This window comes from Phalaenopsis equestris, unplaced genomic scaffold, assembly GCF_001263595.1.
Source record: "Phalaenopsis equestris unplaced genomic scaffold, ASM126359v1 Scaffold000787, whole genome shotgun sequence".
Lineage (NCBI taxonomy): Eukaryota > Viridiplantae > Streptophyta > Magnoliopsida > Asparagales > Orchidaceae > Phalaenopsis > Phalaenopsis equestris.
The window spans coordinates 388,904-395,115 of record NW_018165227.1 but is presented as its reverse complement, the minus strand read 5'-3'; positions in this window follow the sequence as shown (position 1 = coordinate 395,115).

The following is a 6,212-nucleotide window of genomic DNA, read 5'->3' as shown; positions in this document are numbered from 1 at the left end:
GAGGATTTGAATATAGGACAAACTCAAATCCCGGAGCATTGGGTTTCAGTTTTGGTCAAGTTAAGGTAAGAATTTCATTATTTGATTTAATTAAATCAGTCATGAGTCACAATCTAGTGCACCCTCGTGCCTAGTGTCCTACTTATCTTCTAAACTGAGGTTAGATGTTTGGATTTCTTAGGGTCATTTGAAAATTAGGATGATAAACTATCTCTTAAGCTGTGCTCCTAAGATCTAGGATGCCTGCACTTTAGGTTAACTTGAAGTGTCCTAAGGTGTCTAATCTCAATTAAGTGCCTTTCCACTAATCCTCAAACATCTATAGATCCAACTTAGCTCGCTACCAGACTTCTAAAACCCAGGGGTAAATTCATAGTTTTGGCAAAAGAATTGTGAGTTGTGCTTCAATCCTAGTTAAAGGAATTGGATTTTAAATTGATTCAAAGCTTAAAGGATCTAAAAGTAAGTCCACTAATCTCTCAATGGTTATCTGAATTCTCATTTCTTCCGATTCCAACTGCAATTTGCAATTTATTTTTCTTTATGTAAAATAAAAGGTGGATTATTCGCTACCCTGCCTCCTCTTTAGATTGTATCATCCCAAAAAAATCAAATTTCAATTTTAATTTTCTCTCATCTTCACTTTCCCTCCTATTTCCCTTGAGATTATAAGTCATTTCTGAATATAATTAAATCAGAAATTCCCATTTTTAACTTGAGCGTTAAAAAAAAATAAAACAAACGAAAATGAGACTAATTCATTTTTAAAAACCAAATTAAATCAATAAAACTCACAAATGTTTCGGTCTAAAACATTTAAATTTGTTAAAAAGAAAAATGATCGGATCAATCCCGAGAAGGATATCCTTTCCAAGTGGCGCTTTTATGGATTTTCAAACCCAACATGACTTCAATTTATGTCAAACTCAAAATGAAACTTCAAAAGTCTTCTTCATTTCATAAAATATAGGATAACAATTCATAGGGAACATCTTTCTATATCTCTAAAAATCATACCATTATCAAAGCCCTTCAACTTCAATTTTAATCAAAAGCTCACGGGTAAGGCATCATCCCAAAACCAAGACTCAAATCCAACATATATTTCAACAAACGGGGTAACGAAAGAAGCAAGATAAGCCCCAAATATAATTTCCAGCATTAAGAAATATTTCAGCATATGTTCCAACAGCGGGGCGCAACGAATAGGAACAAAAATAAGCCCAATTATACTTGCCATAGACGTTTGTAAGGAATAAAAGTGCATTTTTAAAATGTTCTACCAATGCTCTCAGATTTTTGCAAATACACCACCCGAATGTTTCAGATTTTGCAAATACATAGCCGAATATTTCAGATTTTGCAAATACATAGCCAAATATTTCAGATTTTTGCAAATACACCACCCGAATGTTTCAGATTTTGCAAATACATAGCCCAAATGTTTCAGATTTTGCAAATACATAGCCCAAATATTTCAGATCTTGGAAATACACCACCCGAATGTTTCAGATTTTGCAAATACATAGCCCAAATGTTTCAGATTTTGCAAATACGTAGCTCAAATATTTCAGATTTTGCAAATACATAGCCCAAATATTTCAGATTTAATGGTTCCACAGTAGCAACCTTCCATACTCCTTTTGGAAATAAATAAAATAAGTGTAAAAAAAAAAAAAAATAAAAATAAACTTAACCAGCTATGCAGCAAAGGGAACAATATTCAGCTTATATGATAATGGGAAAGAGACAATTCTAATAAGATTGGATGAACAAATTAGGAAAAGTTTTGAGAACATATATATATTTTTGCCTTAGCAGTCAAGTGATACATGTCATAATACATTTCATAACAAGAGATGTGCACCAAAGCTATGGCTAAATAGTGTAATGGAATCCAGGGAATTGAAAGTTCCACGAAAGGATAAGACTACCAGTTAACACCATAGGCATACGGGCTTCTCTGAAGAGTTAGCTATGAGCAGCTCCAAAAATAAAATGTCATTCCAAACCAAGGAAAAAGCACACGATTCACAGCAGTGTTAGTAAGAACAAACACAACAGTTGTAGAATGCATGCAAATTGTTACAAAATTAAACCTGAAATGCTCAAACATGATTGGTACGAGCAGAAGTTAGAAGACCACATCTGTTAAACTCATAGCTCCGATGCCTATTTGATATTTGATTTGCCTTGCATAGTCCGAAATAGCATGTTTAAACATTAAATGTAATGATCATACCTCAGTTTATCCCCTCAAAATGCTCACTGGACCAAAGTCTTTTGATGAAAACCTAGAGCAACTTCAAGACAAAGATCAGAGAAAATCCGACAATATTTTCACTTCCTCGGAATTTCAGCTTCCTAAACTCTCCACAGTAAAGAAGTAAAACAGCCTTTCGAAGAGAAAAAAAAAAATGCAGCCTCTTCAGCAGCACTTCCAAAAGAGCTCAAGAACACGAGATGAACAAAGCAAGGAAAATCGAACTAAGGAGATTTTGGCAGCACCTCCACCCTCTCCAAAAATTTCGGCCAGCCTTTTTACCCTCCCCAAGTGGGGTTTTTAAAGCAAAGAAAAAGGAAGGAGAAGCCACCTACCAGCCACCCTAGCAAGCCAATCGTGTGAGGGGAGAGGAGGAGAAAGATTTAAGGCAAGAGGAAATGCGACCTGGGGCAGAGAAAGGGTCGGCCAGGTGGAACATCGCAGTTGGGGGAACGTTCGGTCGAGCAGAGCTCGAGGAGACGAGCCGCGTGCGCAATCAGCGGCGAAATGCTGCGTATGAGGAGGCGAGGAAGACGCTCGGGCTCGGCGGCATCACTCGATCGATCCATGCTCGCGAGAGTTAAGGCACGACACACCGAGCGGCTCCTGGTCGAGGGAGGAAAAAAAAATGCCGCGGGTGAGGACCTAAATAGGGTTTAGGTTAAATATGAATATGATTTAAGAATAGTTATATAAAAGTAAATATTTAAGATTTAAAAAAAAATAAAATTTTAATGTGTGTTTCACCCATGCATCGAAACATAACAAAATTGATGTAATTTTTATGTAATTTTGATGTTCCGGACGCGTTGGTGAGGTTCGTTTCGCCACCGGGAGTCTGTTTTGACGAATTCACCGATTTGCGTGCCAATTTTCTCGTGTCGAAAGTATAGCAATATGGGTGTCCTTTCCTACCAAAATGGGTATCCCGGACGCTTTGGCACAGTCCAAATTGTCGTCGGAGGTCATCCGGAGAAGTTCGCATTTTCACCCGTCCTTTGGGATTAATTGATGTCCGATTTCGTGTAATTTCGTGAACTTTGTGTATTTGGTGTGTGTATGTGATGGAAAAGTCATGACGATGTTTTCCTAAGGCTTACAGTCCTATCAGGAACTTTTCCCTTGAGTCTTCGCAAAATAACCCATAACCGCTCGTTCATAAGACGATGGTCTTGTGCCAAAGATGCCAGACATCAAAGGAAAATAAGAATTAGCTAGAATTTTATAAAAGTGTGAGTATCAATTCTAGTTTTCTAAGATGGTCAATAGGAACTCCTAGAGCTAGATCCTAAGACCCTAGAAAAAGAAATGACCTAAAAAATGAGGTCAACAGTGGTGTAAATCATAATGATTGTGAAAATTTATATTCATTCTTAAATTGCTTATGAGATTTCAAATTTGTAAAATTTTTAAATATTTCTTTGAACTGAATTAAATAGAGAGCAAACATGGATGCCAACATTGTTAGATAGTGATGGTGTGATCATATGCAATGTGCATGGTTCTAATGATTCCAACATGCATGATGATTTTCAGGGTAATAAGGTACTAAGATTCTTTATATGGAATTTTTTATTTGAGTTGTCTTGGTGATGGTTATTAGCATTATCCGTTGAAATTAAAAGGTGTAGCTCGATACTCGTGCTTCCAAATTTGTTCTACAAATTCAGTGTTGTATTTCTTTCACTGACATTGTGGTTTGAAGTTTTTGTGACCTACTTGAATCATGCAAATTGAGAATGTTAAACGTGCTTTCCAATGAGGTTTAAAGGCTTTGAATTTCACATATTAATGTTTGTTTTGGTTTCAATGGAAATTTCACAGCTTAAACGTGTATTTCTTTCACTGCCATTATGGTTTGAAGTTTTTGCTTCCAAGCCATATATCCTCCAATGTTATTTGGATGTTTGGCTTGCTTGTGCGTGACCCTGCTTGGTTTTTCCGGTACATGGATCCAGATGGCTTGCTTGGACCTGCTTTGGTTTACTGTTCTTATGCATATATGAGACATTCTGCAAATATAAGGCATATAAATGACATATATGAGGCTTTATCCATATATCAGGCATATATGAGGCAAATGCTGAGGCTTTAATCATACATAAGGCAAATGTTGAGACATACGTTGAGTCATATATTGAGTCTTTTCCATATATGAGGTGTACATGAGGCATATACGAGGCATATATGAGGTATGTACTTTCGCATCACCACTGGTCGAATAACACACATAACGTCCTCCTTCGTTGGGGATAAATGAGTGGGTGTGATGCTTGCTGGACATTCAATATGGTTTAACAACATTTTTCGAATGACTGCACCCATTTTTATGGATCTTCTTCAGGAGTTATGCTTAACCACGACCTTCAAAGTTCTTCTAGAATGACAACTAGGGAGGTCTTGGCTATAATATTATACATTTTATCACAAAACGAATCAATTAGAGGAGCTATGGAGTGATTTTAGCCTTGCTCCGAAATAACCGATAATTCTTCAAAAGTGTACAAGCACTTGTTAGCTTAGCATTGCAAATCATTAAGCCAGAGGATCCATCCTTCACTACTAATCCTGAATAAATTTCCAATGATCCCCGTTACATGCCATATTTCAAGGTAAGTTTTATCAGTGTACTACGTTCACTTCAAAATGTAATGAGTTTCTAACGATGCAAAACAGAACTGCGTTGGTGCAATCAATAGTACGCAAGTTGATGCTCTACTACCCAACCAAGAAAAGGTAGCGTACATTGGTCAGAGTGGATCAACATTTAATATTTTTAATTGTAGTTGTAATTATATTTATCTTTATTTTTTTAATTTGATACTCACGAAAGAGTGAGCACTTTATGTTAATTTTTTGAACTGATCTGTAATAGATTGCGGCTTCTGTTTTATCTATTATTTTGCTCACACAGTTCTAATGCAAACAACATCACTAAACAAGGGCAAAATTATCATTTATCCAACAACAATTCTGAATAAGCTCTCACAAACAATAAGTCAACTTATCCTAATAATCTGCAGATTATCAGATTATTAGGATATCAGCAGATTATAAATACTCTGCAGCTGCCCTAAACAGACTCTCAATCTCTGCTCATCTTAGACGCCCGACTCGCTGTTTAGAATTTATTCTTTCGAAGTTTATCCCGCCAAAATTAGCAGTCCCAAGATTCGGTTGCCACTTCTCCTTGCGGCTCCTTCTACCGCCTCATTTCTTCTTCGAGCTTCACGTCCTCAACAACGCCCTTATTCCTCCGACTCCTTCCTCTGGTTCCAACAACGAAGGTAATCCATCATTCAGGCAAATGATGGTTTCAATTTTATTCCTTTCCATAATTGCAATTCTTATGGGTTGATTGAAGACGATTTGTACGTTATTATTTCTGTACGATATTATTTCTTGAAATTTAATATTTTCTTTGTTGTAGGTTTTGTGGCCCTTAAGAATCTTCATTCATAACCCAAAGCGAGGGAAAAATTTTCTTCCAGAACTCAAGACGTAGCTCTACGTGCAGACTCCAATAATATGTCACCACGTGTACTACATTGTAGTGGTTATTAAAGTGGAACTGCAGAGGTTATTTCGGGTTATTGAAGAGAAACCTATATATTCCACTTTAATAACCGCAAAATAACCCATAAATAACCCAAAAAATAACATCTGCGGTTCTAATTCAATAACCCCGAAATAACACTACAGATGTTTCTGGATTATTGCAGGGTTATTTTAGTGGAATATATGAGTTTCTCTTCAATAATCTCGAAATAACACTACAAAATAACCTCTGCAGTGTTATTTCTGAGTTATTGAAGTGGAACTGTTGAGGTTATTTTTGGGTTATTGCAGAGTCCACAGTTCCATTTTAATATTTTTTAGGTGGGCCCGATATAACACACGTGGTATATTACTGAGAGTCCGCACATAGAGCTACGTCCGAAGTTCGAAT